The sequence below is a fragment of the Poecilia reticulata genome, chromosome 3 (assembly GCF_904066995.2).
Source record: "Poecilia reticulata chromosome 3, P_reticulata-male-v2, whole genome shotgun sequence".
NCBI classification, from domain to species: domain Eukaryota; kingdom Metazoa; phylum Chordata; class Actinopteri; order Cyprinodontiformes; family Poeciliidae; genus Poecilia; species Poecilia reticulata.
In genome coordinates, this window is record NC_088832.1 from 36,630,818 (window position 1) to 36,640,740 (window position 9,923).

The window sequence follows — 9,923 nt, forward strand, 5'->3', positions numbered from 1 at the left end:
CATAGATCTGTGACTTGCAGCTTTCTAGCAAAGTCTTGATTATATTTAAAGGGCCGTTTCATAGGCTTTTATTTAAACCATAGGCAACTGTAAGCATTAGTTATTGTTAGCTAACATGCTAACATGAACTGAGACTGAGTTGGTGTTAAAGTGCACAAACCAAACCAACTTTATTTATAAAACACTTTAAAACAACCACAGCTGATGCAAAGTGCTGAACATTAAAACACAATAAAACTCTTACAGTGTAAAAACAAAAACATACAATTTAAAACCAGATCCCACTGGAGTTGAAAGCCAAGTAGAATAGATGAGCTTTATTATTTTAATGGGTGCCATCATCAATACACATCAAATTTGTTGGTCAATGTTCCATTAGTCTGTCCACTGCTGAGGACAAATTCTGTCCTCTGATGTGGGACCGAACGACCTGCTACAGTCCAAAGTGGGTCCTGGATTCCTGCATGTTTTTTTCTCTCCCTGGTTTAACGCACCTGGATCCAATGAAGAACATCGACATGTTGGTACCAGAATGGAGAGAAACATGCAGGACCTCCTGGACCCTCTGGACACCACTGACCTACAGAAACCATGAAGCAGCCAGCTCTACTCTGGAACCCATTTCAGCTTCTTGTGTTCATGATCTGGTTCTTTCACTCAGCTGAGGGTTTGGAGGCAGAAGGAGAAATAAATCCTGAGCTTCGTCTCTAAAGCCCACAGACTCCCTCAGTTATGGATTTTCTCCTCGCCAACATGACGCCGTCTGACACCTTCAGGTTTCTGAGCTGAAATCATGAAGAGGCTGAAGTTGGATTAAAGACGGATGTTTGGACTTAGATATTCATCTTTGAATGACTTGAAGTGTGTTTAGGACGTTTCCCCAGTCGGACCTCACTGGTTCCCAGCAGGAAAAGCCCGGCGCCGGATTCTGTCCATCAGATGTGAGGGAGAACCCGGAGCGGGTTTCTCCTTCCACAGCCAACAGGAAGTTAACATGATTAACTCAGACGTGCTCATGATGACAGAAGGTGATCGGACGCTGTTTACAGACGGCGGAGTTCATTTCCTGTCTAATGCTTTACGATATCAGAGGAAACTGACATGAGTGGGACGACTGCTGAAGAACAGAAATCTTTATCTGATCTGGGACAGAGATGGAAACAGCCTCCACCGTTTATTCCTCCCTGACAAACCTTTTCTGACTTTGTTCTTCATCATCAGTACTTGTATAGATGGACTGGTTTCCATAGAGACGGAGCCAGCTGCTGATGAACCGAGTCATTTTACTTCACCGACACAAAAACAAGGCAAACGAAGAGGAGGAGGAGGAGGAAGGTAACCGACCAGCTGGGGTCGATCTGGTCCATCTCCAGATATTCAGAGGGTCACAGCAGACGTCCTCAGCTTCAAGCTGTGGGCCTCACTGGTTCCTGAATAGTTTGTCCGGTCTGACCGATATTTATACAGACCAGGGTGGGTCTAACCCAGGAGTGGGCAGCTCCAGGCCTGCAGGGCCTCCTGCAACTTTTAGATGTGTCTCTGCTTCAACACACCTGAGTGAAATCATGAGGTCGTTAGCAGGACTCAGCAGAACCTGGAGGGATTCAGCTGTTGGATCCAGGTGTGTTGGGCCACATTAAGAGTTGCAGGACTCCGGCCCTCCAGGACCAGAACTTCCCACCCTGGTCTAACCCAGTAGGTGGGTGTGGACTAAGCTTTATTCAGTGCTGCGCTGTGCGTGAGGGATAAACCCACTAGCCTTAACCCTTGTATGTTGAAATGGGGTCCAACTGACCCCACACATGTAAAACTTGAACCATTTTCCACAGTCCTCTACGTTTGCCTCAGTTCTCGCACACACAAGGGTTAAAATACTCAGAATCTGGGGTCACAATACGGAACCAACAACGTCTCTGCTAATGTTTACCAGACATTGGAGATAAATAAGATTGTTTTTAATCTGCTGAGACTTCCATGAGATTCGGTTGAAGCAGTGGAAGCCGGACAGCAGCTGGACAGGAAACCGAGTCTGTTGTCTCCACCCTCCATCAACAAAGGTCCTGACAGCTTCAGTGTCGAGTTCAAAGTATTCAGTCTCAAATTATCGCCTCTACTTTTGCGTATGTTAAACCGCCTCCCTCCTTATACAGAGCCAATATTTCACTCATTCCTAAACCTGACCGAGATCCAGAGGTGGATTCATCCCATCACCCTGATGCCATCTCTAGAAACCAAAACCCTTTAATCATCCAGATCCGACTGGCTTTATGCCTGGTGGGCAAATCTTTTTTAATCTGTTTCATCTTTTCAATATATTATATTCAAACCATTCAGATGAGTCTATTGTTCTTCCCCTAGATGCACAACGTGCATTTGTTCAAGTCGAAAGGCCTTATATATGTGTGTTCTCAAAAATATTTATTTTTACCTTTGTTTACAAAATGGATTGAAATAATTTATTCTCATGACTAATCAGAGCATCTCCTGCCCCTCTGCTTGTGAGAATTAGTTTTTTTCTGTGTTCGTTGAGGTTCCTCTGAGTCTGGTGTCCTGATTGTTCCCAGCTGTGTCTCGTTCCCCTGATTACTGTGTATTTAAATCCAGCCTGTCTCTCTGTCAGGTCTATCCAGTCATTTGTTTGTCGCATGTCTCTACATTTGTTCAGTTGATACCAGTTTGAGCTTCAGCTCATCTGTGCAGCCTGAACTTTGTATTTTTGTCATTTCATCATTCAGACCATTGTGATTATCTCTACTGCCTGGGTCCACTGCGGTCCCTCCTACATGCTGCACCAGGACGTTGCTTTTCATCGGCCTCCTCTCCGTTTCTCTCCTCAGTCAATGTTGAACCTCTGGCTGCCAGCATTAGGCAAAACCCCCTAAAATCTCCCGTCAAGCTGATCTGCTGTATTTGAGGTCCACACCATTTAAGGTAGCTTATGATTCCTTCACATATTTGTGATAGTAGAAGAAAAACGGAACATCTCCTACATCTGAACTGCCAGAGCAAAAGTCTTCACTTTATATTAATAGCAGAATTGTGATGTCTGGAGGATCGTCTGCATCCATGGCTGGTAGGATCAGCGCCATTAAAATGGAGGCGTTGGTTTGGTTTCTTCATTTATTTCAATCTGTCCCATGTTTTAATAGAATCTAATAATAATTATATTCTATTATTATTAGATTCTAATCATTAGATCTAATCTAATAATGATTAGATTCTATTATTATTCCCTTTATTTGGAGCTATAAAAGTATCAGAATCTCCAAAAACACTCATGTAAGCCAGGATGGAGGGTGGGTTCTCCCTTCCCACTGACCCCTCCTGACCTGTGGAGGAAGGGCCCAGTCTGATCTGATGGGTCCTGTCCTGCCTGGTTATCATTGTTGTAATACATCCCTCCTTAACATTAAAGTCAGTAAATCACTTAATACTAATAGTTTTGTCATTGGCAATACTATGAAGAAGCAGATTCTAAAAGCTCCAGAGGTTAATTTTGATACTCCTGTTTGTGAAAATCGGTCCTTTGCACCAGGTCTCAGCTTCCAGATGTGGAGGATGAAGGGCGTCGGTGTGACAGGTGACCTGCATGTTAGTGGAACTTTTACACAGTTATGTTCTGACCATCATCTTTTCCCGTCAAGTTTGTTCCGTTATCTGCAGGTTCAGGACTACGTCAGGAAAAATGTAGCGGATTTTGGAGCTTTAAAGAAACATGAAACTGGAGGAAGTAAATAAGTTTGATCCCATCAATCAGTGCTAAACTTTTATAAGATCCTTAATAGCACATCTGTAGACACAACCAGGATCAGGAAACATGGGAGGATGAGTTGGGACAGCAGCGATCTGATGAAATGTGCAGGACTGTTCAGACTCTTATCCAGCTCAGAACTTTACATAGACCCACCAGAACCTGAGCACTGTCTTTACAAGCGTGTCTCCGATAATCGTTGTCAGGCTGCTAACGCGACACTCCTGGTCGTGTTCAGCTTCACTCACTTTGGAAGACAATCTTTCACTTTTTTGACAATTTTTGGAAAACAATGGGACCCAGAACCAGTTATTGGTTATTGGTTCTGTGCAATCAGCCACTAACCGGGAGAAAACGGCTGTTTTGTTTGGTACGGTGATTAATAAAAGGTTGATTCTGAGATTTTGGAAGAAGGACTCTGTGCTCACATTGGATCTGTGGTTGGGGGACCAACATGTGGACAGACTGACATCACAATGAAGACGGTCAATGTGTTTGAGAAGAAATGGGACCTGTACTAAAATTTCTTCAATTAAATTTTAGAAAAACTGTTGATGACAGACCTGCCACTGCTGAGTTTAACTGTCTTATGATGGTCTGATTTTGTGTGGATTAGGGATGTTTTGTTAAAATATGTCAAAATTAAAAAATGTTAAATAAAAAACTGGACTTTATCTGCAGCCTGTGGTCTTCCTGGTGGTTCCTGATGAAGACCTGATGGTGCTGCAGCGGCTCTGAGACCCAGAGATGGATGGGGCCGCTCCGTCTCTGCTGCAGCCTCCCCGTCTGGCCCCACCGGCTTTAATCTCATCAGCACAGTCGCATCCTGACAGCTTACTGAGTAATGTGGCAGTGCTGGAGGAAGATCTCCAGATTGCCCCTGTGGTTTTCTCTGGAGCTGCACCTGGCCAGGTGTTTCTGTTTAACTCCTAAAACTGGACAGTGCTTCACCTCGTCTCTTTATTAGGCAAAGCAACGGCCACCCAGTTTCCTTCACAACGATGAACTGAACTCGACTGGATGTATTGAAATGTTTCACTGAGTCCATAGTCGGATCGGCTCCGAAGCATCTTGACAGATTGTCTGGTGAACTTATTTCAGACGACTTTTGTTGTGAATCTGTCGTGTATAGAATAAATGAGTAAATGTGAACTGAGCCACAGCAGCCCTGCTGGGCTGGACTCTTTGTTCTGTTGCTTTCCTTCAATTCATTTCCCTCGGTTAGTTCAAGTATCTGACTTTTGGATTTGTTTTGCTTTTTGTATGATCTTCTAGTTTATTGAGATTCTTATGTGTTGGGTTTATTCATGTCTCTGTTAAGGCGTCTCTCTAGTGTCTGTCGATGCTCTGAGGAGAAGGAGACGAGCTGCTGAAGGAGAGACGAGCAACGGAGCCTCCAGATGAATCGCTGCCATCATTTGATGTGCAGGATAATCATACAGTTCATCACAATCTTCTTCATTTCATGTCTTGTAAAATCACACAAAAGGGACTTAAGACAGCAGATATTAACACTGGCAGCAAATGAAATAAGTTACCAAATGTAAAGTTAAATATTGTAGTCAGCAAAGATCAACATTTGGTCTTTGGAAACCTCGACAATTAATTTCACAACAGAACTAAACCAACGTCATCATAAGGAAAAATAGATACACTGAATAACGACTGACCCAGAGTATGACGGAGCTGGGTGGGCGTCCTCTGGCTGTCCTCTGGCTGTCCTCTGGCTGTCCTCTGGCTGTCCTCTGGCTGTCCTCAGGGTGTCCTCTGGCTGTCCTCTGGCTGTCCTCAGGGTGTCCTCTGGCTGTCCTCTGGCTGTCCTCTGGCTGTCCTCTGGCTGTCCTCAGGGTGTCCTCTGGCTGTCCTCAGGGCGTCCTCTGGCTGTCCTCAGGGTGTCCTCTGGCTGTCCTCAGGGTGTCCTCTGGCTGTCCTCAGGGCGTCCTCTGGCTGTCCTCAGGGTGTCCTCTGGCTGTCCTCAGGGTGTCCTCTGGGTGTCCTCAGGGTGTCCTCAGGCTGTCCTCAGGCTGTCCTCAGGGTGTCCTCAGGGTGTCCTCTGGCTGTCCTCAGGGTGTCCTCTGGCTGTCCTCTGGCTGTCCTCTGGCTGTCCTCAGGGTGTCCTCTGGCTGTCCTCAGGGCGTCCTCTGGCTGTCCTCAGGGTGTCCTCTGGCTGTCCTCAGGGTGTCCTCTGGCTGTCCTCAGGCTGTCCTCTGGCTGTCCTCTGGCTGTCCTCAGGGTGTCCTCTGGCTGTCCTCAGGGTGTCCTCTGGCTGTCCTCTGGCTGTCCTCAGGGTGTCCTCTGGCTGTCCTCAGGGCGTCCTCTGGCTGTCCTCAGGGTGTCCTCTGGCTGTCCTCAGGGTGTCCTCTGGCTGTCCTCAGGGCGTCCTCTGGCTGTCCTCAGGGTGTCCTCTGGCTGTCCTCAGGGTGTCCTCTGGGTGTCCTCAGGCTGTCCTCAGGGTGTCCTCAGGCTGTCCTCAGGGTGTCCTCTGGCTGTCCTCAGGGTGTCCTCTGGGTGTCCTCAGGGTGTCCTCTGGCTGTCCTCAGGGTGTCCTCAGGGTGTCCTCAGGGTGTCCTCAGGCTGTCCTCAGGGTGTCCTCAGGCTGTCCTCAGGCTGTCCTCAGGGTGTCCTCTGGCTGTCCTCAGGGTGTCCTCAGGGTGTCCTCTGGCTGTCCTCAGGGCGTCCTCTGGCTGTCCTCAGGGTGTCCTCTGGCTGTCCTCAGGGCGTCCTCTGGCTGTCCTCAGGGTGTCCTCTGGGTGTCCTCAGGCTGTCCTCAGGGTGTCCTCAGGCTGTCCTCAGGCTGTCCTCAGGGTGTCCTCTGGCTGTCCTCAGGGTGTCCTCAGGCTGTCCTCAGGCTGTCCTCAGGGTGTCCTCAGGCTGTCCTCAGGCTGTCCTCAGGGTGTCCTCTGGCTGTCCTCAGGGTGTCCTCTGGGTGTCCTCAGGGTGTCCTCAGGGTGTCCTCTGGCTGTCCTCAGGGTGTCCTCTGGGTGTCCTCAGGGCGTCCTCTGGGTGTCCTCTGGCTGTCCTCAGGGTGTCCTCTGGGTGTCCTCAGGGCGTCCTCTGGGTGTCCTCAGGGTGTCCTCTGGGTGTCCTCTGGGTGTCCTCAGGGCGTCCTCTGGCTGTCCTCTGGCTGTCCTCAGGGTGTCCTCTGGGTGTCCTCAGGGCGTCCTCTGGGTGTCCTCAGGGCGTCCTCTGGGTGTCCTCAGGGTGTCCTCTGGGTGTCCTCAGGGCGTCCTCTGGCTGTCCTCTGGCTGTCCTCTGGCTGTCCTCTGGCTGTCCTCTGGGTGTCCTCAGGCTGTCCTCTGGGTGTCCTCTGGCTGTCCTCTGGCTGTCCTCTGGCTGTCCTCTGGCTGTCCTCAGGGTGTCCTCTGGCTGTCCTCTGGCTGTCCTCAGGGTGTCCTCAGGGTGTCCTCTGGCTGTCCTCTGGCTGTCCTCAGGGTGTCCTCTGGCTGTCCTCTGGCTGTCCTCAGGGTGTCCTCTGGCTGTCCTCAGGGTGTCCTCTGGCTGTCCTCTGGCTGTCCTCTGGCTGTCCTCAGGGTGTCCTCTGGCTGTCCTCTGGCTGTCCTCTGGCTGTCCTCTGGCTGTCCTCAGGCTGTCCTCTGGCTGTCCTCTGGCTGTCCTCTGGCTGTCCTCAGGGTGTCCTCTGGCTGTCCTCTGGCTGTCCTCTGGCTGTCCTCAGGGTGTCCTCTGGCTGTCCTCTGGCTGTCCTCTGGCTGTCCTCAGGGTGTCCTCAGGCTGTCCTCAGGCTGTCCTCAGGGTGTCCTCTGGCTGTCCTCAGGGTGTCCTCAGGCTGTCCTCTGGCTGTCCTCAGGGTGTCCTCAGGCTGTCCTCAGGCTGTCCTCAGGGTGTCCTCTGGCTGTCCTCAGGGTGTCCTCTGGGTGTCCTCAGGGTGTCCTCTGGGTGTCCTCAGGGTGTCCTCTGGCTGTCCTCAGGGTGTCCTCTGGGTGTCCTCAGGGCGTCCTCTGGGTGTCCTCTGGCTGTCCTCAGGGTGTCCTCTGGGTGTCCTCAGGGCGTCCTCTGGGTGTCCTCAGGGTGTCCTCTGGGTGTCCTCAGGGCGTCCTCTGGCTGTCCTCTGGCTGTCCTCTGGGTGTCCTCTGGGTGTCCTCAGGCTGTCCTCTGGGTGTCCTCAGGGCGTCCTCAGGCTGTCCTCAGGCTGTCCTCAGGCTGTCCTCTGGCTGTCCTCTGGCTGTCCTCAGGGCGTCCTCAGGCTGTCCTCAGGGTGTCCTCAGGCTGTCCTCAGGGTGTCCTCAGGCTGTCCTCAGGGTGTCCTCTGGGTGTCCTCAGGGTGTCCTCTGGGTGTCCTCAGGGTGTCCTCTGGGTGTCCTCTGGCTGTCCTCAGGGTGTCCTCTGGGTGTCCTCAGGGCGTCCTCTGGGTGTCCTCTGGGTGTCCTCTGGGTGTCCTCAGGGTGTCCTCAGGGTGTCCTCAGGCTGTCCTCAGGGTGTCCTCTGGCTGTCCTCAGGGTGTCCTCTGGGTGTCCTCAGGGCGTCCTCTGGGTGTCCTCAGGGCGTCCTCTGGGTGTCCTCAGGGTGTCCTCTGGCTGTCCTCAGGGTGTCCTCTGGGTGTCCTCAGGGCGTCCTCTGGCTGTCCTCAGGGCGTCCTCTGGCTGTCCTCAGGCTGTCCTCTGGGTGTCCTCAGGGCGTCCTCTGGCTGTCCTCTGGCTGTCCTCAGGCTGTCCTCTGGGTGTCCTCAGGGCGTCCTCTGGGTGTCCTCAGGGCGTCCTCTGGGTGTCCTCAGGGTGTCCTCTGGGTGTCCTCAGGGCGTCCTCTGGCTGTCCTCTGGGTGTCCTCAGGCTGTCCTCTGGCTGTCCTCTGGGTGTCCTCTGGCTGTCCTCTGGGTGTCCTCTGGCTGTCCTCAGGGTGTCCTCTGGGTGTCCTCAGGGTGTCCTCTGGGTGTCCTCAGGGTGTCCTCTGGGTGTCCTCTGGGTGTCCTCAGGGTGTCCTCAGGCTGTCCTCAGGGTGTCCTCAGGCTGTCCTCAGGGTGTCCTCAGGCTGTCCTCAGGCTGTCCTCTGGCTGTCCTCAGGGTGTCCTCTGGCTGTCCTCTGGCTGTCCTCAGGGTGTCCTCTGGCTGTCCTCAGGGTGTCCTCTGGCTGTCCTCAGGGTGTCCTCAGGCTGTCCTCAGGGTGTCCTCAGGGTGTCCTCTGGCTGTCCTCAGGCTGTCCTCAGGGTGTCCTCAGGCTGTCCTCAGGCTGTCCTCAGGGTGTCCTCAGGCTGTCCTCAGGGTGTCCTCTGGCTGTCCTCAGGCTGTCCTCTGGCTGTCCTCAGGGCGTCCTCTGGCTGTCCTCAGGCTGTCCTCAGGGTGTCCTCTGGCTGTCCTCAGGCTGTCCTCTGGCTGTCCTCTGGCTGTCCTCAGGGCGTCCTCTGGCTGTCCTCAGGGTGTCCTCTGGCTGTCCTCAGGGTGTCCTCTGGCTGTCCTCAGGGTGTCCTCAGGCTGTCCTCAGGGTGTCCTCAGGCTGTCCTCAGGGTGTCCTCTGGCTGTCCTCAGGGTGTCCTCAGGGTGTCCTCTGGCTGTCCTCAGGGTGTCCTCAGGCTGTCCTCAGGGTGTCCTCAGGCTGTCCTCAGGCTGTCCTCTGGCTGTCCTCAGGGTGTCCTCTGGCTGTCCTCAGGGTGTCCTCAGGGTGTCCTCAGGCTGTCCTCAGGCTGTCCTCAGGCTGTCCTCAGGCTGTCCTCTGGCTGTCCTCAGGGTGTCCTCTGGCTGTCCTCTGGCTGTCCTCAGGCTGTCCTCTGGCTGTCCTCAGGGTGTCCTCTGGCTGTCCTCAGGCTGTCCTCAGGGTGTCCTCAGGGTGTCCTCTGGCTGTCCTCTGGCTGTCCTTAGGGTGTCCTCTGGCTGTCCTCTGGCTGTCCTCTGGCTGTCCTCTGGCTGTCCTCAGGGCGTCCTCTGGCTGTCCTCAGGGTGTCCTCTGGCTGTCCTCAGGGTGTCCTCAGGGTGTCCTCTGGCTGTCCTCAGGCTGTCCTCAGGGTGTCCTCAGGCTGTCCTCAGGCTGTCCTCAGGGTGTCCTCAGGCTGTCCTCAGGGTGTCCTCTGGCTGTCCTCAGGCTGTCCTCTGGGTGTCCTCAGGGCGTCCTCTGGCTGTCCTCTGGCTGTCCTCAGGGTGTCCTCTGGCTGTCCTCTGGCTGTCCTCAGGGTGTCCTCTGGCTGTCCTCAGGGCGTCCTCTGGCTGTCCTCAGGGTGTCCTCTGGC